At 40.6% G+C, this 27,013-nt stretch overlaps 1 long non-coding RNA gene across 1 annotated transcript; it reads right to left on the reverse strand.

The window, feature by feature from the left end:
* Positions 1 to 883: 883 nt before the first annotated feature.
* On the reverse strand, positions 884 to 25,398 carry LOC131577768 (uncharacterized). The gene is made up of 5 exons (XR_009277275.1): positions 25,061 to 25,398; positions 20,762 to 20,968; positions 20,240 to 20,344; positions 19,417 to 19,491; positions 884 to 1,154 (listed from the first exon to the last, which is right to left on the reverse strand). It is a non-coding gene; the product is annotated as an uncharacterized LOC131577768 (long non-coding RNA).
* Positions 25,399 to 27,013: the final 1,615 nt, after the last annotated feature.

The raw sequence follows: 27,013 nt of genomic DNA on the forward strand, positions 1-27,013 counted from the left end.
GAAGCCAGTTGACAGGGATATAATGTAAGACATAAGTCATATTCCTTCTATTCAGTGTGTGTAAACCCTGGGTGTTGCATACCAAAAAGACACGGTGGGCACCAGAGGAGGACACCAACAGTGGGCAAAGGTCTAAAATCACATCTGACAAGTCATGGCTGAAAAAATTTAGCTTGTTTAGTCTGCAGAAGAATCAAAAGGAATTGTGAAAATAGCCTTCAGACACATGAGGGTAGCAGCAAGAAGAATGAAAAAAAAATTCCTTTGCCCTTTGTGCATAAAAAAAGGGAGTAATTTAAACAAGGAATAATTCTCCTACATAGTAGAACAGTAAGAATATTTTTTATATTGTAATAAATAACCAACCATTGAAATAGATTGTCTAGGAAAACTAAAGCCAAATTATCAAAGGGACCAAAGAACAGGTTAGAAAAGCAAATGGTAGGAATGATGTACATGTAGCTATATGCCTTACCATGTTGGAGGTGGATCAACTAGATAATATCTTAGTGTCCCTTATAGGTGCCTTTTCTCTGACCTTATGATGTGTGATCCGTGTGATGATGGAAAAACAAATGCACAAAAATTATATCCTCCAAAATAAGTTTTTTCTCTTCAGTCTGAGTGCTTGACAGTGAATAAATAAAGGATTTTTTCCCTTTAAAAAATTGTCAGCGTTTTTCATCTCAAACCTGACTGTTGTGATATATAGTGGTGTTATACTAGCACAATTCAGTCACCCTCACAATGATCAGTAGCTTAATTTCACAAGCGTTTTATTAGATTATAGTATAAACAGACTATTGAACAGAAGGAGCCCTCTGATTCAGTGCAGAGAGATATCCAGATGACAGGAGCTTCCACTGTGTCCTAGTGGGTATTTCTGAAGCCAAACAATTTCTCTCAGCAGCCCAGCCACTTGCTCAGATGTCTGTTCCTGCTTGTGACAGATCTGAAAAATTATGCTTTGCTAAGAGACCAAACCTGCCCAGACAATGACAAACAATTTGAAAATAACTGGTCTGACCGGGTGTCCAAATTGCTGACAGAAAGGAAATGTTCATGTGTGCAATGAGCATGAAAGATGAAAGCCCTTCCCTGGTGCTGTTCTTCCACTGAAGACCTTACTCCGACCTGTGGCCTCCCTGGATGACCTGTGAACAGAGAACGGGGAAAATATAAGAAAACAGTTCCTACTAAAGCTTATTTTCTGAAGGAAAATCTGCCCAGATGTTGCAGTCATATTTTTTTCATACTGCCTGCTAAAAAATCTGTAAAAAGTTAGTAAAGTGATCTGGAAAAACAGTAAATTTTGCCTTTTGGATACAGAATAACTGTATTCATATTTATAGTGCATATTTATGCATTTTTCCCTTTATATATTTGGGTCCACCCAAGGCAAATACTGCAGGGGTGGGAGAGATGTGCATGTCTCATTCACACCCATCCTTCCTTCAGTGTCCTATGGAGTCAAATGGCCCTATGGCCAAGAATTTTGCTTCTGACTTCTCAACTTTTCTTGCTAGGCAGGAACCCTGTACAGCCTGCATCTTGCCTTCAGCACCTCCTGGCACAGATATCACCTTGCATATGAAGCATTTCATACCTCTGAAGAGCTGAAAGCATACTAGGACAGTGACCGCTTCACCCCATGAGCAGATGGAGTGCTAAACACAACGAAACTGTTGGCTGGACTAAGAGTTCTATCCTAGTAAAAATAACTCCCAGAATACTACCCACATGTCTGTTGGTCCATTAGTCTTGTTTATCTCAGAAACTAGGCAGAGAGTTTTTTCAGATATTTCCCATGGGCAAAGAGCTTCGTATGATCAGATTATGTGGAGATACTGCTTTAAATGACCTCGATCCTGCAACGTTATGTGGGTTTCAATTCATTGTCATGCCTTTTTCATAGTTTAATCTAAATAAATGTGTTCTCCAATCCTTTTTATCCTGTCCTCCAAACTCTTTACCAGTGCAATGGCCTGCTATGGCTGCAGCACAATCCTGGCTGGAATAAGTCTTAATTAGCTGCCAATGATGTCATGTCCATGTCTGTGTTAAAGGCACAGGACTAAGTATTCGTCCTTATTTAATGTACTGTAGAAATTCCATTTAGGGATAGCATTAAGATGCTTCAGAGCCAATCTTGTATTTCTCCCGTAGTTGAGATGCTTGGCCTTCAGCCTTCTGACACTACCCCAGTTGTGCTATAATGGTCCAGAAATACACTGCCTGTTGTGTTTTATTGCTCATGTGAAAACTGTCCAATTCCTTGTCAGTTGACAAGGGAGGAGCGTTGCAGTGAAGGATTGCACAGCAGTGTGTCTGGGAGCGATGTTATTTCACACCAGCAGCAACCTTTCAGTGTTAGTGCGGCAGCCCAGTAGAGCCTTGGTGCTCTTGCCATAGAGCAGAGAGCAAACCCCATTGTAGTCATTCTCTCTGCCAGAGAGACTAATGCACGCTGCCAAATATCTCCCCTCAACACATTTATTGAACATTAAACCAGCAGAATAGCATTGAATGAAGTCCAGTAATTTTATAGGATATATTTTAGTCACTAGACTTTGAAGACCAGTCCAATGTTAATTATAAAGTTTCTGTGTCTGGATAACATATTGTTAACAGTTATTTTGTAAGTGCTAATGGCAAGATGGAAGATTTCCAATGGTTTTATTGAGGAAGTGGCAATTAAAATGTTGAGCACTGCAACATACATACAAAATAAAAATAATCCTGCATACACAGCACTTTGTGTCTAAAAAAACCCCAAACCAGAAAAAACAGGGATGAATATTTTCTTTTGAAATAAATGCAACCATTTTATTTCTAAAAAGTTTTGCTTTTGGGAAAAAACCCAAATGTTGATTTACTTGCCAAATTCAAATGTCACAAGCCTTGAACAAGTTTGACATTGTTTAAAAGCACATCGTGAAACTATTAGAAAGCTAAGACAAGTTGCTATGTTATGTTTTTCCACACTCAAAGAGCAACAATGTGTTCTCAGTTTGAGTAATTTCTTTTAGATTAAGGGAAACAAAACAAGAAAGAACAAAAGCAAAGTGTTCACAAGAGTGTGTGGAAGTGTCTACACAGGACAATTTTTAATGTGTGAGTGGAAAAAGGTGCTATACAAGCACTGCCTCATGAGATCAGCTGGGCACACAGATGCTCCCATGCCTATGTGCAATAACAAAAAAAAGGACTACCCTCAGCTCTGTATCAGCCATCAGTTAGCAGGTTCAGCACAGATTTTACTTTGCAGAGCAAATGGCTACCACCTGCTGAAAAAGGAGTCCTGGTGTGATCTAGAGTTGAGATGGGAGTTGAGCAGTACGGGGGCTGGCTGCTAGTGTGAAGTTGGTCAGTGTGAGGCACTTAATCCCTGCAAGCTGAGCAGGAGCTGGATCTCCAGCCATTTGAGGGGGTTTAGGTTTGCTTGCAACATACCTGTTTTAATCTAAACCTGCTGCAGTGGGCAGGTTTTAAGGCCCTTCCTTAATGCTTTTCCAGACAGCTCTGTTTCCAGGCAGCCTGGTGAGGCTGGATTTCACATCTTCTTCTGGGAGCCAAAAGCCGCTCTGGGCTCCCAGGGCATGTCCTCAGCTCCCTTGGCAGACCCAGAGTTGGATTCTGGGGCTTCTTGCAGGCCCTGGGCAAGTTGCAGGAGCAGCCATTCAGCTTCCTTAAAAGTTCAAAGCTGTGATGCATCAGTAATGTCTGGCTGGACACAGAGGAAATATGCTAATGTAGATCTAAAGTAGCTCAATCCTGCTGACCTCCAGTGAGAGCCAAACTCCTTTTCAATAAGCTTTTTTAAAAAATACTACCTCTCCTCTGCAGTGCAAAGTTGTCTGAGTGCATCATACAGAACATTGTTTGAGGGCTCAACACCTCTGAGCACTGGGGAAGTTTGACTTCACACCTTGCATGATGTACCTCAGCTGTACCTCTCATCCAGCAGTAGTCAGTCTTTTTAGTCCACAGCCCCCTTTCTCATTTTTTCAGGGAATATGCTCATCACCACAAATATAAGGATTAAGGATTCTGGCAGGAGGAGGTTGTCTGTTTCAGTTGCAATTTCCAGGCCCTTTCAGAGAGGTGTACAGCTTCCAGATGACCTTCCAGATGGGTCTGAGACCCATCCCACATCTGAAAGGCACCTCAAATATTTTCCTTGATATTACTAACCTGATTTTAGACACTGAATTCAGCCCCAGACGAGGTTCCTATGCTTGCTCTGAGAAGACGTAGGCTAGCCTGTAGGGTGTGGTCTGGAGCCTCCTGCCAGCTCTCATGACCACCTCCTGCATAGAAAGATGGCCAGATTTTTCTCCTAAGGGCCCTTGGCCCAAACTGAGCCACATGGATGTGAAACTCTCACCTCTGCTTCTGCTGTAGTGGGGATCTCCAGGCACATCACCTGTCAAACACGAGCTTCCTGAAGAATAACTTTTAGCACCCGTTTTAGCACCAGGTTTTGTGAGCACTGTAAACAGGTGATGAGTCCTGAATGGGGCAAGGGGTGGCTGTCCTGAGAGAAGCAGTCTGAGTGCCCTCAAAGGACACACTTCAGCTGGACCTTGGGCTGCACAAAGGGACCAACACTATTAGCCATTATATGGAAAACCCACTAGCGATAAAAGAGCGCTTTGGAGATCTTCAGCTGTAAAACCTGCAACAGACACTTTTCTAAATCAATCCAAGCTTTCTGTATAACTTGATAAAAGATTTATTAGGTGAAGGATAATAAATATGTTGAAATGAAAGGTATGGAAAATAAAAGTAATATACCTGTAAATGGTCTGCTATGCTATACTGAGCTTAACTAAATAAGAGCCTGTCTGGGACAAGTTGCTCTGTACGAGTATTTACAAAAAAAAATTAAATAATAAAAAATAATAATAATATTAAAAAAAAAACCAACTAAAAAAAAAATTTAAAAATCTTTAAAAAAAGAGCAGGGTATAATGATTCTGTGTAAGGTCCGTGCTAAAGAGCAGAATTTTCTGACCACCGATGCTCTGTTTCTCCAGGGTCTCTGTTAGCTTAAGAGAGGACTTTGAGGTGTTAGGTGTCAGCATTTGTGCTGTTGTTCACAAGAAGTCACAGTCAAACTGCAGCTCAAGATCAAAAGGCAGCAGACTCTGATCAGGAAACACAGACCAGTGGGGCAGATGCTGGATACCTTCTGTGAGTGGTTAAAAGATCCATCTGGTAACTAATGGGACCCTGACACTATGAATTACTGTTATTAAGAAAGTTAGGAACACCTGGAGAGAGCACTGAAACTTTCCAGGAAATGGTTATACTGGTACTTTTGGTGTGGCCTAAGTAGTGATTTAAAGGCGATGTGCTTGAAAGCATCCTTGCAGTGCACTCTGAAAACTGTGCCAGGACTGAACTGCCGAATGAAGAAAGTCTCCAAGAGAAAAGTTTGCTATTCCCAGACAAGCTTCTCTACTGATGATGTTAGAATTTTTCACTGAGAATATTTCTGTCAATATAGAATCATCTCCGGAAAAAGTCAGCAATAACGAGCATTTATTTTCATTATTCCATCACCTAAAAATGTCAGCAGTGCTCTCTGTGACATCTCTCTTTATCAAGACATATCTGTTCTGCAGGGACAGTAGTGAAAACATTTCACACCAAGTAAATGTTTGTGTGTGTGATCCATTAATGCCATTTCTTTATTATAATACACTCTTCAAAGGCAGTATCTAGTATCAAATAGGTTCATTAGAAAACAGTATGTCATTCCTGATTTGCCTCTACTCATGGAGAAAAAGTTGAGGATGGGGGGTTTTTGTGTGTATTTTGTGTAGGTTTTTCCTTTCCATTGGACTCCAGCTTGAAATGAAACTACTAGAATGGAGGTCAAGAACTTGGAAGAACACATTCAAGGGGAACCAGGTACAGCTTGATTCAATATCGATATTTCATGTGTTCTGAGATTGTGGTTCAAACTACGAGATAGCAGAACACCATTTTTATAGCTTTCCATCTGTGAGAAATTATTTCTCAAAGCACTCTGTATGAACAATCTAACAGATATTCATTTTTGAGATCATATATTCTGCTAAGTGGGATCTTTTTGATGCACAATCTGGCTGTGACAGTAATTTTAAAACTAGAGAGAGAATTTTAGAGCCAGATTCATAAAATAAATGTCTTTCACACAAAGTTGTTTTCCATAATGCATTAACTCCTCCTTTTCCAGGCATTTGTAGGAAAGTAATATATTCCATATTACATACTCATGGAGCAATGCAATAATCATAAGGAGATGACCAAGTTTATATTTAACATACCCTTTCTTTTAAAATATTTTCTTGTTTATTTCAGGGCATAAATACAATTTTTTTGAGTTTGAGAACAGGTAGAACTCTTTGATGGTGCAGTACTAAAAACATTTAGCATTGATGCTCTTATAAATATGATGCAGTTATAGCAGATCACATACCTAGTATTTAAGGTATTTTGGAAATGCTGGAAATCAGTGTCACCTACCCAGAATTCAGGAACCATCTGAGACTGACTGTCTTGACAGGTCAGGCTGGAACCTGGAACCTTGTTTTCTGTGGCCAACAGGACACTAGCACGGTCACTGTATCATCCCACGTCACTATCTTTGATTTCCCTGGTGAAACCTGACGAGCAGGAACTGATTTAGAGCAGGAATGACTGGTGGTGGCCTTGGTTACCAATCTGTAGCCAGTCTTGCCACATACCTTTGGACCCATAGAGAGGATTTATAACCCACACTACAAGTGCCACCATACATTTGTTTTAATCTTACCATTCTTTTGCTGTGGCAGCAAGAAATCGCCAATGAGTTTGCAGGAGCCACACTGCTGACCCACTCAGTTACTTCAGTCACTTGTGTCAGGGCTAAATTTGAAGCTCTGTGTCAGATGTCATACAGAAGCATATGGAACCTGCAGATAAAACAACTTTTTCTGGGCTTATCATGCATGACCCTGTTGAATTATGGAACAGAATTATATGGACGTGTTAGCAACTGTTGCATTCACCATCACCCTGCCTTTGTGGCACTTCTCTCTTTATCTGCTCTAAAGCTTTCATCACCCACTTCTGTAGCCTCTCAGAGTCTTCTGGTATGAAAGGACAGTGACTAATGTGTTTCGTGGTGTCTTCTGCTCTTTTTCTTCACTTGCTGCAGGTGCTGGTCTTGACTGAAATATCAATTGCCAGTTGCCTGTCACCCACCTCTGTTCTCTTGTTCCACACACCTGAAATTTAATATGTTCAAATTTTGAAAGAGAAGAAATCTTGCACATGTTCTAAAGGTGACAAGTGGCTAAATGGAAGTTTAGCTTTCACCTCCCCTAGTAAACTACTTCCACAGCAGGATCTCTTGACAACAAGGGCTATTTTATCTACTGTTTTGGATTTTGGTAGCTGTATTGACCCAGAAAAGTGCAGTTGTCTTAACGGTTCTTGGACACTTTAAAATAAAAGCAAAATATCAGCAGTAAAATCTAACAGCAAACACTGTACCAAATAGTTAAGAACAAAAGCAATAGTGAATGAAAGGATCAGTTCACAGGAAGGAAGCCCTTGAGATGCTTATATTGTTGCAGGAGAGAGTGGCTGTAGTCAGGACCTAGAAGCTCTCCACTACTACTGTGTTAAATCCCAGTTTTGAAGACTAATGGCTCTCATTCAGAGAAAAAAATCATGACATGGACATACAGGAGGTTTAATAGGGGTTCTCTGATAATGGGGTTGATATTAAAATGTTCATTCTTTTTCTGTCTGTCTAAAGACTCTTCCCTGATGTGATCATGGTGAGCGGCCTCAGGGGGTGCCTGCTGTATGCAAACATGTTATAAAAATGACATCAGCTTGAGTGTGGGGTGTGTGGAGGGGTTGAACATGATTATGGCATTAAGCCCCAGGTCACCTTTATAATTTAAAGCTATAAGATCAGTGAGCTCCTTGAAGGAATAACTCCATCAGACAGCAGAAGGGGCTTTGCCTGAAACAGTCCCAACAATGGCAGCACTACTGGGTGCTAGGGCCTCTTTCAGCAGAAGGAAAAGATACATTTTGAAATGCATGGGGAGACCTTTGATATTTCTCCTTCTCCAGATGACCAAACATCTGGAGGAAATCAGTACAAGTCAGCTTAGATCCAACTGTGAAACCCTTCATATAGATCTCCATTACAGGAATCCCTGAAACTTCTAATCTGAAGAGTCTGCTTTGTTCAGTCTGAGAATAGAAATGAGGCAGGACTGAACAGCAGAACAGTGAAACAAGCTTTGTAGATCTCAGAAAAGAACAAATAAGATAAAGGGTGTTTTGTACAAACATTCAGCTCTGGAGATGTTTGCTCCGGCCTCCAACTCTCCATTACAGAGAACTGCAGAGGTTTGGAATGGCACAAGTGCAATGTGTGGATGCATTAACATTTTCCAGTGGGGGATATTAAAAATGGAAAGAAATTAAAAACTCATACATTGGTTATAACTTCAAACATTTCAACAGGATAAATACATGCAGAGTCCTTAGCAATGCTGTGCAATGTTTTTTTGAAATTTATACTCCCTAATGTACTTGTAAGCAGGGGGAGTTCAAACAGCAATCAGCCAAAACTCAATAGGTACACTCCATACAAATAGATTTTTCCTTATAGCTGCCCTCAAAGCAGCATAATTTCTCATACTACTTGAAGCTGATTTAAGTGTTGGGTCTGTGCCAATTATTTGTTAGGCCTTCTGTCTTTATTTTATAGCTTCTATGATACAACTGACCAGCTCACAGAAACATCTGTTGCAGACAAAGGCAAAGAATACTAGAATCCTACCAATGTTTAGATGATCAGTTTGGCCCTTTTTTGCCATCATTACCTCTGAGGGTGGCCTCAAATGCAGATTATGCTATTCTGAAATGTCGTTGGGTTCATTTTGTAGAGGTGAGAATTTATTACTCATTTAATCTAAGTTGATCTTTGTTAGCTAAGTGTACAATTAAATTCACAGTATTTGATGGAGATATGGGTGGCTTATAGCACCAGCCTCTCACTTCTAAGCATAGAGTTAAAGTTCAGCCAGAGGTCTTGCATAATATGAGTTTTCAGGGATTTTAGCATAGTCCCCACTGGAGTGTTATCTACAACGCAAACAACTATACATCATTTGGCAATTCAGGACAAAATTTGATTAGGAGACACTCTATTCTAGCTAATTTTAACATATTGAAGGGTGTTCTCCCTTTGCACAGCAGTTATTTCTGGCAAGACCTGGAATTGTTAATGAGGAAGAGGAGATTTGCCATAACACTAACCTTCAAGCCTATCAAATTTGGCACTTCTCTTAACAAATCTATAGCACGATACTTCACCTAAAACATTTTATTGAAAGGTGACTGATCCAGTGCCAAAGAGATCTGAATCTCTTTCTCAGAAACAATCCTTTGGCTTTCATTACGTTTTATAGGTTTTATTTAACCCAACAATGCCTAGTACCTTCAGTGCCATATTTTCTAAACACCTTGTAGTGAAGGACAGCATTTTATAGAACAGTGTCTCTTCCTCAACAAAACTACTGCACTTTTTAATAATGGGCTTCATTTTGCTAAAGCCTGTGTCATAATTGTCCAGCCTAAGCAAGTTCCTCCTCTAGTAAATGGAATGGCCAATCTCTAGTGTGGGACTACCATACCAACTTCCTGCAAAAATGGTCTCTTCAAGGTTGCCTGTTCACTGAGGTTATAAGCTTAATGCTGGAAACATTCAAATCCACTTTGAAAACAGTTCCAAAATCCATGTTGCCAAAGAAGACATTGCTCAGAGAACATGTCTTTCAAAGACCCATTCAAATACACATACATTCAAATCAACAAAATTCTCCTGAACTATAAAAATTCAGACAATTTTCCTTTTCAAGGACTTGCATGAGGAAAAAAAAGTTTGTGGATCATTACACTGTGGTGAACTTCCCCCAGTTTCTGGTTGCAAAGGAACTTTCTGCCAAGCAAAGTCACAAACACTGATTTAAGCAGAATTCAGCTTCAATTGTGTGAGCAAAATGTGAGCAAGATTTTGCTTGGGCAAGTGCAGTTGTAAGGAGACAGACAGAAATCTTTCAACCGCCTTAAATTCCTGCACTTCTTCTCACCTCTTTTTCTATATGCCAACTTTCCAATGATATTTTGAAGTTTTTTTAATTGGATTTTAAAAACTTTGGACCTGTGAAGTCCTTCAGAATTTCAGTGCCTCTTCCCTGTTTACCTGTTGCTGTAAAAAAGGCAACCAAAGCCCTAATCCTTCAGCAAAGAATTTCCATGTTTTTTTCCAATGTTGTTGTCCCCTCTCTTTTCTTCCATCTGTTCAAAGTTCTTCACATTTTACCTTCCAAATCCTCCTAAATATGAACCTTTTGCTATATTGCGATTTATAACATACATTTAACCATCAGCTTTGCTATCAACTTTTTATATACCTTTTATTTTTTTTTTTTTTAACTGAATTTGCCAGCTGCTTGATTTAAATAGGCTGTTATTCACTGAATTAGATGAGTCTTTAATTTAGTTTTGTCATGAGAAGTAGTTCATCTTTTTCTGTTGGGTGTAAGCTAATCTCTGTAACAAGGCAAATGCAATTTTTTTTCCTGAAGATTTGGTTCTAGGTGTATTCTTTTCTGTTTCCTCTAATTCTGTCTGCATATATTATCACATTGAACAGCATATTTAGATGAACTGCATAAGATGTTCTTGTGCTGGCATGTCATGCCTATGTACATGCTGTTCTCAGCATCTACATGTGTCTGTCAATTGACAGAGTCTCCAAAACCATCAGTTCTCCTAAAAGACCAGTCCAGTTTTAGAGGAGTTCAAGAGATGGTTTAATGCCTCAAAGTGCCTTAAACCATTGAAAATGTACCTTTCTAAGCAGAGGAGGGAGATCTTATTTAGTACCTCCACCAAGAAATATGTAAACAGAGATCAGCCTGTTGTGGTGGCCATGTGATGCCAGATCCATCAGCACTGGACCAGCCACAAAACATCAGGTAGGTATGGAAGGGCTCTTGAATGGTAGAGGACAATAGAAAATTGAGGATGCTGGTAAACTTGTTAAGGTGCACAGGACAAAGCTTTTGGGAAAATCAAGTTTGTTTAGCTCTACTCTTGTGAAACAAACTGTCTACTGTAACTGTCTCTGCTAAAGAGCTGTTACTTGTTGCTTTTTACTTCCCTGACCATTTCCCTATTTTCATATTCTCCTCACATCTCATCTACTCCATCTGACTGCTATGTAGTTTCTTATTTATATAGTCATATAAAGTCTAATATATGCTAAAACCAGACATGGCTATTGATTTGTTTTCTTTTTGTTTTCTTTTTGTTTTTTTGGGTTTTTTTAAATATAAAAGTGATGGGGGGAGGTGGGCAATTCTTAGCTTGCAAAAGAACCAGATGAGTTTACGAAAGCTGCCTGCCCATTCCCAGCCACCCTGGGTACATTGTATTCAAACAAGCCCTTCCAATATTTCACAGAGCCAATTCCTTGACCACTGAGGTTTTAGTAGCCCACTAAAGGAAAACCACCTCTCTTCCACTGGTTTCCTCATCTCTACCAGTACAAAATCTAATTTTACACATTGACAAAACAGAGGTTTTTTTTTTCCTTTTTCCTGCAGCAAAGATACAGGAGGCAAATAATTGGATGCAGACACTTAGCCTCATACAACATCATAGTGTAAACCTTCATTACATTCAGGTGACTGACTAGTACAAGAGAGCATTTGGAGGTAATTTCTAATTTGTTTTGGCGGTCACCATTATGAAACAAACTTTGGGCTAGATGGCTTGTCTACCTTGTAACAGCAAATCTGACTTCTCAAAACTAGAGATTAACCAGATCAACACATTAGGAAAAAACCTTTTTTTAAAAAAAGTCACAATATAAGGAGAAGGAAACAGAGGCAGGAGCACAATTCAGTATTATTTCAAGAAAGATGAGACTGAATATTGATAATCACTTGCAAAGGATACAGCAAAAACTTCATAGCAGAAACATCCACTTCAAACAGAGACTGGAAGTCAGCCAAACCCCCTAACCTGTCTGCGACAAATCATGGTTGTATAAGACATCCTCCAAATCATAGTAGAAACTAAAGAGGGGAGGGAGCAGAGCAGATGTTTGGAGGTCATTAACAGGAGCTCAGTTTTCCTTGCCTGGTGGCTACCTCTAGAGATATCTGATTCCCAGAAATTTCCTTGACCTCCAAACATCTGCTCTCTTCTCCTGTTTTCTTTACATCCGTACTGCAGAGAGCCTCACACAGTCATAACCTTTTCAGTCTTTTCTTATAAAATATTTGTATCTCACTCCCTTAAATCATGAAGAAAAATATTTAACAGGTCTGGGCCTATCATCCTTCATGATAGGACCTTCATGTTCATTGTAGTTGATGCTAAACTGTATTACTTGGCACTTCTTCTTTCCTTGCATGCTGTGAATGTACATATAAACTGTACAAATAAGCTAACCTAGAGTATTTAGTTCTTTTGATTTGAACACTTAGACACTTTCTCTATATTCCATACTTTGCCATTTCTTTATCAGCTGCTCTTTGTCAAGTCCTCAGACTCCATGAGAACTAGACATGCCTGAGACAGCTTTATTACTTCCCTAAACATGGGGGCCAAACACATATTTCCAAGTATGATTGCTACTACTTTTCTTTCCTCTAATGGTCAAGCATATCTAGGGAATGTTGTTGTGTACAATGAGCTCTGGTATTGCTCAGGAGTCCATTATCTATAGCCATTTACAATGTTTTCCCCTGGGACAATGATAGCCAAAGTCATTCTTCCATTTTGGATGCATAGTACTGTATTTGTGCCTTTTATTCTTCTTTAATTTTCCCATACCTCCCAATTTTAATTCAAATAAAAAATAGATTACATGTGCTACAATAAGCTTCCTTGCTAATCTTCTCACATCCCTCAGCACTCATGTCTAGCAGATAGTAAGTTCCTTGTGTGATCACATATTCTAAACATCTCCTGCTTATTAGTATAATTTTCTAGAATAAATATTTTCTCTATATTATCTAGTTTACTAGGAGGATTTTTTAAAATTCTTTTTTACTTAAGTGTTTTGTTAATCTGTTTCTCAGAAAGCTCTTGGTATCCCAGACATTTTGGAGTCATTGTTCTCTGTTCCTTTGCTCCCATCCTTGCCAAGATAAATGGCTGGTTTTTGGACTAAGGAACTGATTTTTCGTGACAACAATCAATACACCTGCATCTAGAGAGGGACCAAGTCCCTTTTTCATTATTTGGATTCATGGGAAAACCTTGAGAGTTTGGAAGGACCTTGGATTATTTAAAACTACAATCTTTGCATAGGAGCCCAGCTCAGAGGCTGTTGAGGGAGCTCAACAGTCAGCAGCCACCCCCAGCCTTCAGGCTATTTTGTGGTTTCTTCCTTCCTCTCTCACTCTGTTGATATCCCTGGGGGGTCTCTCTGTGGCTGCATTTTCTTCTACTTGCTATTCCCTAATTGTTAAATGGTCATGTGTCCTTTTTTACCATCTCAGTGCTGAAATCTCACCAAACCTCTCTCTGCCCTATTGCCCTTTGCATTTCAGTTCCTGACCTCACTTCTTGGGACAGTCATGCTTTGTTCAGCTCAGCTGTGCTGACATTGAGGAAGAAAGTTCTTCCTGAAGGAATTAGTGCGAAGTTTGGGGAGTCAAGGTTTGACTCTGTGCTCCACCCCATCTTCCTGTGGGCAAACCTTAGGCTCTGCCTACCTTAATGAGGGGGATTTGTCCACTCTCACAGGGGTGAACACATGCAGACATCCTTCTGGAGGAGAAATGATGGACTGAAGCTGAATCTGAACTGTTTCCAGCTCTTTGGATGCTCTGGACCTGGACTGAGCAATGTCAGTGTAAGCCCCTACTTTCTAGGGAGATAATCCATTCCTCCCAGGTGAGAGCAAAACTCTCTTCAGGTTCAGCCCCATCCTCCCAAGATGGTTTATTGTCATTTATGTGTCTTGAGCTAAATGCATAGATGATGCACAAGCTCCAGCTGGCACAGTAAAAAGACATATCCCATCTCTATGGCTCAGGGCACCATATACACATCATTCTATATTCAAATCCTTTTGGTGGCTTCCCACCAGCTTCCACCAGCAGTCTGATGACACAGTCCTAACTTCTGAGAAAATAATGACTCAGGTGCCAGCTACATCAGACTGAGGTTTGATCTGTAAATTACTATGACAAATGCACTCCTCTGGAACAATGGACTTTCAGACTTGCTGATGGAAGTGTAACAATTGTCAGGAGCAAGGAGGTAAAGTCAGCCTAGTCTGAAAAAGAAGCAATTTCCTAGCCGTTAATGGTAATTAAACATGGGACCATTTTACCACAGAAGACCACAGACTTCAGTAAGCTTAGATATGTTTCTGAAAAGCGTGACCATCTGGCTCCTCTGGCAGCAAAATAAGATTGGCCTGCGTTGCAAAGGGAAGGATGAAGCTGGATTGCATGATCCTGGTCTTGCTGGTCTTGAACTCTGGGAGCTGGTGGGTTCTTCTTGTCATGCCACTCTTTGTGACTGTGAGGAGGGGAAGGAGTCTCACATTTGCATTTCATCACTAAGACAACAAGTTAAATGAATCTTATGTTTCTGAGCAGCAGCCATCAAAAACTGCCTGATAGTTTGTGATCTGGATGAAAGATTGGAATGTTGTAATTTTGTTTATGCTTTGAAGAAGTGAGGGGTCTGGCCTTTCCCTGTAGTGACCTTGTCTTTGTCAACCTGAGTTAGCCTCAACCAGATAGCTGCAGGACCGCAACAGCCCAGAGCTTAGGAAAGGCTTTTGGAACCTGGATAAATATTTGGTTAGCAGAGAGAGACTTCAAGGCTAGCAAGGGACATGCTGGGACAGGACAGATCAGCATGCTACGATGGTAGCAAGCATTTGGGAAAAGCTTGGCTGTTTAGCTCACAGAGTTGGGCTCCTCTGTGCACTAGGGTGAAGAAAGCATTTTCATTTCTATCAGACTGGTAGGACTTCTAGATATACCTTGTCTTTTTCTCTTCTTTGTGGTACTGGTTTTCCTACCAGAACATTTGAACATGTCCTGCCTAGTCATATCTCCACAGTACAGAGACCTCCTGACTGATGTTGGTTTCTGCTTGCAGTAATTTCTTGCATCAGTCTTTGAGCAAGACACATGCAACAGTCTGGATGGACTGGAGCACCAGTGAGAGCAAAGTGAATACTTACGTGGTTTCTTCTGATTTAAGTTTTACAGAAAGAGGAAAGCTATGGCTAAGTTATGATTAAGAATTGGAGACATTTTTAATCAAAGGTTGGGACTACCAAAAATATTCAGTGGATTTTGGGTGTTTCTTTTGGATATGTCCTCCTCCTCTTCCCTGGGAGAAGGATGGCTTGGACAGAGCCTGTATTTCGAGGTGCTATCTGTGAGGGAGGCAGAAGGAGGCTGGCTGTGCTGCATGGCAGGATGCTGGCTGGAGGTGCTGGTGACCTGTGTGAGTGATAATGAGGTCAGGACACATCTCTGAAAAGCTCTGCATTTTGGAGGGGCCAGGGAAATAAGCTAAAGTAACAACTACATGTGGTGCACTAAATTATGAGGCCAGCAAAGAGAAATCAGAAAGGGGAATGTTTGGGGAGCATGGGAGGGAGTTCAGAACTTAAAGGACATGGAGGACTCCTGTAACCAGAGGGAATCTGATGCATTGTCTGGATCAAGCTGGAAATAGATGTAGGAGGACTGGCAAGTCCAGGATCTTCAAGTCACTCACAGTATTTGGGTGATGCATAGAAGTTAAGAATTTGGGTTTCTTGCTGTGGGCAGCCATGAAACATTTGTCCATCTGGGAACTACTAGGAAAGACTAGGAAAGACCTCATTAGGGGGTGTAGACACACAGAAAAACTTTTCCCTCTCACCTTCAGCTACCGTGAGCTTTGTGCACATGACAACTGCTGCATTCTTTTCACTGTATTCAGGTGAGACAACCTTCCCCAAAAGCTTGGGTGGATCCAGACTCTGCCAGTATTCAGGTAAAACTGGAAACTAAAATTAGAATTTATATCCTTTTATCTGCTCCCAAAGTCACACTCGCACTAAAACCTACACCTTAATCAAGAAGTAGCTGTCATAGAGATACAGCAATTCCTGAAGATTCCTTTGGATAAGATTTCTGATGTTGAAAAATACAGAAACAAAACTGAGTTACCCTACAGAAACTGTAGCTCTTTATTTTCATATTACTGTGGCTATACTGCTATTTTTTTCTGGTTTAGGCATTGTAATTTTTTTCCCATTCTCTGTCTTGCTCACTTCTTGCTCATTTCTTTCCATCATCCCACATATTGTCCTCTCATTCAGAGTGTCCAAGATCTAACAATTTTCTCTTTATTATAGAAACTTCTATGTTACCTCCTTTCTGCATAGAAAAATACAATCTCAAGAACTGATCTAGCTTTCTACTGAGGTGCATACATCCTCCTCTTCTGATTTGTTTCTAAATTAATTAATCTTTAAAGCTGCACGACATAGCTTTTGTTCTGCATTGTCTTCAGCCAGACACCATTTGGCCACATCAGATTGCTTTACTTCGCCATCTCATTCACATATACACTTGTCTCACTCTATTTCAGTGTGAGAAAATGTCTTCCTTCAGCTTCTCCACTCTGTATTCTTCTTCATATGCCCTTCATGGAGTCCATCAACTTCAGCCCTTTCAAAATTAGGGTGTTGGGTTTTTTTCTGCCAGCACAAGCTCAAGCCAGAGCAACCAGTAATACTTCCCTCTGATGGTTACATTCTGCATTATTAATGTGTGCTGTTTTACTTGCCCGTTTGTACTGCAACCAACTCTTCATGCCAGCATATGAGCCTCTCTGGATAAACAAATAGTCCCGGAATACACAAGGGAATGAAAAGCCCTCATTAAAAAAAATGAAATGGTTGTGTTCAAAAAAATGAAACCAGCTAATTAGGTCCTACAAAATCCAATTTTCTGAGCAAAGTTCCCCAGACCATTCATTTTTTAAAATCACAGTACTTTATGTTATGAAATGTCTCAAGTCTTTGAATTTTCCCTTTAGCCACCATTATGTCATATTTCAAATTCCTGGCACTCTTATTTAGGTCTTCAATAAGTTAAAATGTTATTTTGGGTTTGTAACACTTTTCCTAAATATCCAGAGAATATAAATCAAATATTCATCATATAATTGTGATTCAGGTATATAACATTCCAGACAGGTTTAGATCAATGGCTCAGTGTGGAAGTGGACATCAGTGGTGAGTGGCTTTCCTCAGGGGTCAGTGTTGGGACTGGTGCTGTTTAAAACCTTTCTCAGTGACATGGACAGTGGCACTGAGCACACCCTCAGCAGATTTGCTGATGACACCAAGCTACAAGGAGCAGTCAACACACTGGAGGGAAGGGACATTATCCAGAGGGACCTGGACAGGCTTGAGATGTGGCCTGAGTGAACATCATGAAGTTCAGCAAGGATGAGTGCAAGGTCCTGCCCCTGGGTTGGGGCAATCCCAAGCACAAACACAGACTGGGTGGAGAATGGGTTGAGAGCAGCCCTGAGGAGGACTTGTGGGTGTTGGTTGGTAAGAAGCTCATCACGTGTGCCTGCAGCCCAGACAGCCAAACATGTCCTTGGCTGCATCAAAAGAAGTGTGGCCAGCAGGCTGAGGGAGACGGTTCCTCACCTCTACTCTGCTCTTCTGAGTACTGCATCCATCTCTGGGCCACCAGCATAAGAAGGATGTGGACCTGTTGGAGGAAGTCCAGAGGAGTGGCCATGAGGATGATCAGAGGACTGGAGCACCTGTGCTGTGAAGACAGGCTGAGAGAACTGTGGTCATCCAGCCTGGAGAAGAGAAGGCTCCAAGGAGACCTTAGAGCAGCCTTGCCCTGGGTTGTAGCTACAATGCATGGGAGCTCTAGGTCTCTAAGGATGCCAGGGATCTGTTCCCTTTTAAGAAGAAGTTCTCTCCCTCCACCACAGCTGTATTCTGTATTGTATGCATACAGCCCAGTACATGCAAAGTCACTGCTATCATCACTGGAACTGGAGATAAAAAGAAAAACAAATTCATCCTCCGCATCCAGCAATTCAGATTTTCTCCAGAAAGGGGTTATTTCCATTACTTTTTCTGCATTTAATGTAAACACCATGGCTACAACTACATATGTGCAAATACACCATCAGCACTTGGAGCAAGGGGAAAAGGGTGGATGCACTCCAAAGGTCACATTTCCACCAAACACTCCCAGCTGAGTGCATTTGAAACCAGCTGGAACATCAAGTTAGTGTTCAGATCAGCTCATAGGGTGTCACACACACATGACTTCTTCACTGTGTTCAAAAGTAGAGACACATCCAAAGTACTCAGAAATCAAGTCACATTTCTGTCATGTCACTTACTGTCTTAATTTGAATGGAGTTTCTTTGATCAGGTCAAGTACATAAGGTGTTGAAGATTTCCATCCATTTTATTTTTTCTATTTAATTCTGGATTTATTTTTTTTTTCTAGAATCCTGAAGGATGAAAATTTCTCTCTTCAGATTTTTCTTCTTTGTGCTGGGGAGCCAAGACTGCTCAGTTGTGCTTACAAGCAGAAATTAAAAAGACAGAGTAGGTGGGAAATGTCTGCATCAGTGGGAGCACTCAAACTTCAAGCACACAGAGCAGGACCAAGGAAAACACCTCTTCTCTGCTTTGCTTAATTTCTTATTTCCACACATTCTTCACCCAGCTCCAGCCCCTTTTATTTCATAATTCTTGAGGAGACATGAGATGACGCAATGACATAGCATAATCAGTGTGAACTTCCAGGTAAGGAATGAAATGGGAATTCCATTGGCCCATGTGCATCCTCTTTTTCCACCAGCTCTGCAATCCTGGATCTTGATGTGGCTGCAGTATTTTCAGAGCTTAAAAGCTACATGAAACTGGGAAATCTGAAGAGCTCTCAGAGCACTCTGTTTAGAGTATTTATTCTCTCTGGCATTTGCAAGCAGTCTTCACTCATCCTTACTTAGAGGAAAGATAAGAATGTTCTTTGTTTGGTTTCACCTGTCAAGGAACTTCAGGATCCTGGCTTGTATACACAGACCTATATTAAATCATAATTTAGCCTGCTAGGTATTTAAATGCATTCATATTGACACACACATATAAAACTATATTTACACCTCCAAGTATATATTCTCTACACGTTAAATATGTGCTAAACATACATTTAATGGAAATTTGTTTAGAATGTTTGATAAATAAAGTTAAATTACCCAATTTCTGCATTAGAAAGGAGAAAAAAGAAAGGCAGATAGAACATACAACTTGGCAGTACTCACCTAAGAAAAAAACTTCTGCATTCGCCTTGATTTCAAGGCCAGATGGAACCAGTCATGATCCTTCAGGCTGATTTCCTGGGAAATGTCAACATTATGTTCATAACTCCAGGTCTAACTATTAAGTATGAATGCAGAAAAGCAGGAGGAGCATTCCTTGCATTGCTGGGAGGCAGAAGATAGGCTTGTCTCAGGTGGGCCATGGAGAAAAAGTAATAAAAGCCCATATGATAACTGTGTTACTCAGAAAACAAGCAGAACCATGTAAGCTGGCAAAGGTTTGCTCTGTACATGCTCCAAGCTCCAAATGACCAGCATAGAAGGAGCCAGCACATCTTAAAACCATCTTTCCCTACAATACTATGGGTTTAGCTCCTCAGGTAAACCAAGTAGAAAAAGACAAAAGTATGTAGGAATATGATGGGAACTTTGGGAAATTCAGTCTTAATGAAATAAAGAAAGATCCTGCCAGTGAACAAAATAAAAAGAAACTAAACAAGTCAAACCACATCTTTGAAAAGGTAATGGTAGGTAATCTATTTTTGTTTTGCTCGAGAAAAGTGAGGATATGACAGTCTAGATTAAAGCACAGAGATTACAGTAGGTTTATACTGGAGTCTCTCCCCAGTTACTGAAGTATCTAGGGGTGGGGGAGGACCTTAAGCTTCAGGGGATTCCTGAGCTGCAGGAGGTGGTAGAGGCCACATGCCTGGTGGGGAACATGGGGGTGGCAGGGAGATAGAGAGCAGAGCAGCTCTGGACTTGCTCACTCCTGTGTTAGTGGGATGTCAAGGAATGCAAGTGATATTTGGTGTCTTGAGCTCACCTTCAACCATGTCTCAAGATATATGGCCCATCTACTGGGCTTTCTTCTTGCCTCCTCTGCAAAATCACATGCCTCAGCTATTCTGAAATGTTGTTTACAGTTCACCTGGGGAGGAAGGAATGAAGGGATGAATGAACTAAAACTCACAGCTGGGCAACGCCTTTAAAAGTGACCTTCAATCGGTTTCTTAAAGAGAAAAAAACACTGGCTCTTCTGCATCTAAGCGGTGTTGTTTTCCTGCAAAGACAGGGACTACTATTTATGCCTCAGATACTTTTCCTGCTGAGAAAACTCTTAAGTTTTATCTCTAAGTACCAGCATTCTATGTCTAAATATTGTTTGTGCAAAGACCAAACATAGGGTAAGCAGAGGATAAATATTCCATGTTCAGGGAGTAGGAGTAGTTTAGGTTTTTTTTTGGTAATAGTTCATTAAGAAAAAGTGGAGTACAAGAAGAGTATGTTAGAGAGCAGACAGGGAATTTGAAGTGAGGTAAGTGAAAGGCACATGATCATTTACTACCTCGTTCTGCAGAGTACTACATGGATGTCATCAGTATATACCAACAGCTTAGGCCATGCATGTGCTAATGGTGGCTTATGGCATCCCTGTATGTTCATCTTCTCTTGCCCATTGCCTCTCTCTGCTTCCAGGTTATGCTGACAAAATGGTCCTTGCAGCAGCACAAGATCAAGTGAGGGGGTCTGGATTTGCAAAATGACTTATTTTCTGAAAAGAAAAAAAAAAAAAAAAAAAATTTGAAAGTTTTCTCCTAAAGCCATTTTTCTGACATGTTTCACAGCCTTTCCCCACAAACAGCTGTCCTGGCAAAGCTACAGGGGCATTGTACTGCAGTTGGGAAACCAGGAGAGGTTTAGGATGGAATGAAACAGCAATACCTCCGGCCATTGGGCCACTGGGGACAAGACACTGCAGAGCTGCAGCCTTACATTCTGCTTCTAGCTTGGCTCAGACTCACAGTGGGACTCTGGAAAGTTACTTGGCACTCCTGCACCTCAGTGCCTTGATTTCTTATGCTGTGAAATGGAATCACCAATGGTTACCCAACCTGGTGAAGATCTGAGCTGCATATGAGGCATTCTCTGTGAATGTGTGCAGGACATGCTGTGTTGCACATGCATAAATTACATGTAAATTATGTGCTTCACAAACATACCTGCACATACAATTTCTTTCCTATGGACATTTTTTTGTGTCAGAGGCAGGCTTATGGCCAGAAGAGAACAGGACTACTTCTCTGGGAATATTGTTCAGTTGCTAATTTCACTACCGGAACTGTGTTGCTGCACAAGCTGGCCTCCTTCCACAACAGCCTCTACTGAAAATAAAGGGGACTGATGAGCCCACGGATAATGGTAAACATATGGAACGCAGGCAGTGCTATACATTAAAAGCCAGATCACATTAAAAGGTATTTGAGTTGTTGGAAGCATAAGATCAGTGTAGGAAACCTCATCTAACAGAGAAATCTCATACCGAAAGGTTTCATACTCCGACAGTATTTGGCATTTTTCTCTCACTTAACAGAAAAATAAAATAAAAATTATTAATTCAAAGCAAGGGTAAAACTCTTAAGTCTCAAATTAGTTTGTCATAACTGCAAAAATACTGTATCTTTGGTTTTGTTTATGTTGGAAAGTGGTTTCATTTCTGACTAAATCACTTGATTTTCTTTTGAGTGTACACGGGACCTTTGACTCCTCAGAGGACACAAGAGACAAATTGAGTAATGTGATGTCATTGCCTCATTGCCTTGCAGAGTTCTCATAACACTAAATATATTAGTCACTCGCCTTGCCAGTACCAAGAGGGTAGGAAAAAAAAACCAGCAAGATGATGGTATTATGTAGATGGACAACAATAATTGTTCCCTGAGATAAATGTAATTTTCTCTCTATTATTTCCATCCTTTTTTGTGAAGCCCATGGAACTGTATTTCAGCTAGGTGATATTTCTCAGCCAAAGATTTGTCTTCGCCTTGCTGTTTACGTTTTACACACAACCCCACCAAAATTTTCTAATCAGTGATATACTAACATCCTTTGAAATGAAGTAGCCTAAAAACATGACTTTCACTTTTTACTGTGAGTGGGGAATTCTTCAGTCTCAGGAAGTTACAAGAGGCTGGATATTTAGAAGAAATGTGTTGCTGGGCATTGCTGGAGTTTCCTCTTGCTGACTGGGGGAGGTATGAATGAAGGTATGGTTATACTTAGCAAATACCTGTTCACACAACGACAGACCATCAATTTTTGCAAGAAGCAGGGAAAGCTGCATTATTTCTGTTACTCTTTATAAAGAAAGTCTAAATGTCAGATCCTTGCTCCAGTGAAGTGCAAAGTTGGATTTCAAATACTTATCTGTTGGGTAATGACAGCATATTCTCACATGGGATGCCAATATATATAAAGATGCAGAATTTTCCTCCCTTTAAGTTTTCATAGCTAGCACTCAGAAAAATGAGTAATTTTCCATACTGACATTGGGATTGCCTCAAGCAGATTTTTTGAGTGACTTTTGCTCCTGTTTTTAATGCCACCAATTTTCTTGTGCAAGAGTTATTTTTAATTTTATCATGTGTTATTTTCAGTTTTATCACACAGAACACAAAATTAGTAATGGAGATTGCAGAAAGTGTGCTGTAATTCATCTGCTAGTACAGAACATACTTCTTTAAAATTCAGAGTTTTATCACAATATGTAGATGGCTAAAGACTACCTTAAAGTATAATTAACCATTTGCCAATTCTGAAAACAATTCAATATGTCAGGACTTTTTTTCAGGGATATGTGAGGGAAAGAAATCAGCTATGCAAACTGTTGTCCAGTGAATAAATTATGGTTATAAGATCCCAGCTTCTGACAGGCGCAGAAGTTAAATAAAGAGTTGGTAAACCCTTCTAAAGATCAATCAGTTTGGTTTTACTGAGTCACTAGTGGGAAAATACCTTCAAAAAACCCTACCACTGAAAGCCTCAAACTGGCTCTCTCAGTACTTCAGTGTCTGTGCTTAAGTGAGAAGTGACATGGTTTCACACAGCTATGACTGCACTCAGAGGTATGTGTTGTTCAGAACAGCCAATTCTTAGAGACTTAAACCAATGAGGAATTAACTCCTTCAGCTGCCTCCTCCACCCAAAATTAGAAAGCAAAACAACCCTCCCCACCCTTATGGCTGTTGTCTCTGAAGCTGAACTCATGTAGGAAACATTATGTGCTCATAGGGAAGATAATGCTCATAAGTAATTGGTCATAAAACAGATAGGATTAGATTAAAGAGGAAGGTGGAAAATCCTGTATACCCCAGGACTAATGAACTCGTCTCTTTCCTCAAATCCTAAAATCTCATTCTTTCTCAAACAGTAACTGTGTTCGTGGTAGCTTACTTAATCTATGTAACCCTATGTATTTTACACGCTGCCATGTTAAATCATTCAAAAATTAAACAGAAGGTTGACAAAAACATAGGGACAATAATTTTATGTGGTCTGTAAAGTGATGTTAATGTCTGTGCTGAGCACTGCCAGCTCTCTTCAGACTCTCCCAATTAGTAAGATGTGTCAATGCCTAAGCCATCTTTGTGACTGAATTCCCTCCAGTCACTCTGTTGTATTGGGAAACTCAGAACTGGTCCTGGCACTCTAGACCTGTCTCACAGGGGTCAAGTAAAGGGGAACATATCTCCTCCTTTGACTGCTAATAATGCTCCCCTCTGCATGGCCCACTATGCTGTTGGTTTTTGCCACAAGAGAATATTGGCAGTTTATACTGATGGCACAATGGTGTTGCCCAGGACATCCTGATCTTTTTCTGCAAAGCTGCTTGCCAACCAGTTGACCCTCAGACTACCCTGGTGTGTGGGGTTGTTCTTCCCCAAGGCCAGGATCTGCATTTTCTCCAGCCTGCTGAGATCCCACTGAATGGCAGCACAAACCTCTGTTGTATCAACTCCTCACAATTTTGTAACTTTAGTAAACTTGCTGAGGGGACACTCTGTCCAATCATCCAGGTCATTAATGAACAAGGAATCCTGCTGGGCGCAGTATCAACCCTTAGTGACCTCCAGCTGGACTCTCTGCCACTCATCACCAGCCCCCTGAGCTAAGCAATTAAAAGAGTTTTGAATCCCTATCACTGTCCACTTAGGCTGCACTTCATCCTCCCTGTCAGTGGGGATATTATAAAAGGTGTCAAAAGCCTTTTTACAATCAAGATAACATTCACACTCTTTCCTTATCCATCAAACTAGTCAAGTCATGATAGAAGGCTGTCATGTGTGTCAAGCATGATTTGTCCATTGAATAGCAATGCTGTTGTTCCAAATAGCCCTTTTATCCTCAATATTTTTGAAATATTTTCACTATTATTTGCCCCATCCTTTCCCTGGTATACAGGTGAAACTGACTGGCCTCACTCCTCACATCCTTTTCTTTGCCTTTCTTGAAGATAGCAGACATATACTTTATTCCCTGCCATTTGCCATAATTCTATTGCAGAAATGATCAACAGTGGCCTCACAAACACATTGGCCAGCTGCCTTAGCACTCATGCATGTAGGCACCATGGAACTGTGTATGTTCAATGTGTTCATTACTCTGATCTTCCTCTATTGAGGAGGGTCCTCTTATTCATCTTGAAATTATCCCTTTAAAATGCCCTATCTAAAATCACAGAACATGGGCTCAGGCCTTTGCCTAACAATTTAAATTAAGTTCTTCAATTCACTTCCAAGGAAGAAACATACATTGTATGTGCTACAATCTACTGATTTTTATCCAGGAATATTGCTTCAATACTTACATCAGGCTATGAACATACTCAAAAGAGATCTCAATGTCCACCTTTGTTTTGTGCATGATTACTTGAGCAAAAGGCTTGGTTTTTTGCAGCCCAGCATCTCCCTTTGCTCTTCTCAGATATTCATCTTGCACTGAGGTTCTTTCCAAGAAGTTTATGTTTGCAGTCCAGGCTTAAGTTGCAGAGGCAGGTTTGGAAAGCAAGCCTTGAGCCTTACTGATTCTTTCTTGCCTTTCTCTTCTCAGACATAATTTTGATGTTATTTCAAGGTGTGCTGTGTTCTGGGAGATTGCAGAGAATGCTGTCCACTGGTTTCACCCTAGTCCACAGGCTAATACCTGCTTGTTGTTCTTCCCCTGCATATGATCTTTTCAATTAACACCAGGATGGTACAGATATCAGATATCCATCCTCCAGGATTATTTTTAGCTGTAATATGCTCACATAACTAAAAAAGGGTAGATGCCACAAGCAGAGCAAATGTTCCAGAGACATTTGGCCCAATTTCAGGCTGTTACTTGAGCTTCCTGACTCTCGCAGATGTTAGGAATGTAAGTATCTCTAACCCTGGTATCCCAATGCATCAAATGACCAATTCTCAAAAGGTCCCCTAGTCGCGGTGCCCTTCCCACTTGGCTGCTGCTAGGTTCAAGGAACAGCCACTATTGGCAGAGGAACTTGTTCTTGCTCATCACCTGTAGTGAGCCACAAAGCTAAGAGCAGATGAATCATTGAAATTGCTAAGTAATGAAATCACTGGCCTTAGAGAGAGGCTCCAGATGGTTCAGAAAGCAAATGTCCCATTTTGGGCTGCCAAAAGCACATCATCCAGGTGCCCTGTTCCATATGTTGCTGGTTCCCAGCTGAATGCCAAACCCAGTGCTTCACTTCTGATTTTAAATCCCCATGCAGAACCAGTCAAAGGGGCTGTTTCATTCATATTTTCTGCTTTATTAAATTGGCTGACTGTAGAGGTGATTCATCTTCCATTTAAACATTCTTATCCTCCTGCAATTCATCTAGAAAAAGGCATAGTGTAATTAAAGAAAAAAGCCTCCAAGTACGAGATGGTTTTGTTGGGCCGATGGGATGCCCAGCCCTTAGCTCTGTGCAGCCTGAAAGCAGGCCAGGGGAGCAGTCCAGCTTGCAGGCCAATGCAGTATTTGGCATCCTAGACTGTAGTTTATTCAGCATTTCCCAGATTCCCTTTCTGGAGTCATGTTTGTTGGCTGCACTAGAAGGTTTCATAATTCTGTATAGCAAAACAGCAGATGTGAGTGGTTGTATGGCAGCCTGAGGACCACAATCTTTGCGGAGGAGCTATAAATATTGGCTGTCAGAATCAATTCCAGTGGCAATTTGGAAAAAATCAACGGTGACTCCAGTTTATATTATTAATGTCATTATTTATCAGAATTACACAGTTCCACCAATGCATAAAGTAATGTGTTATTACGTTGAAAAAAGCTGCAAAGCCTTCTCAGTTAAACTGTTTAAATTTCCTCATTTTCTTAACTTTTAACTGTGTTATACTGCATATTTCCATTCTGACAAGAAAGTGTTTTATCTTCTCATTCTTAAAGCCAAACCAAGAACTACATCTCCTAATGTGTTTTGTTTGGGTGATGGGAGAGGGGTCACCAGCCAGCTTTCAGTTGAGGAGGTCATGGGCCAGCTCTGTTGCACAAGAATACATTGAAATTCAAAGTTATTCTACTGCGGTCTGTGGCATTTCACCACTGTAATAATGCAAAATTTGACCTTTTATGTCCTCTTTTCAAAACATGAGAAAAGTGTTCCGCTCCCTGGTCTGGAGTGTGAGTTGCTTTTTGAGCTGAGCATAAGGTTCCTGTGCTCTCCTCCATCTCTGACATCTGTATGGTCAATGAGGTGAGCACTGCTGGAGGAAGCAATTGCCAAAGGGAATTGGGGAATTGCAGTTTATGCTATGGAGGG

Source organism: Poecile atricapillus, chromosome 3, assembly GCF_030490865.1.
Source record: "Poecile atricapillus isolate bPoeAtr1 chromosome 3, bPoeAtr1.hap1, whole genome shotgun sequence".
NCBI classification, from domain to species: Eukaryota; Metazoa; Chordata; class Aves; order Passeriformes; family Paridae; genus Poecile; species Poecile atricapillus.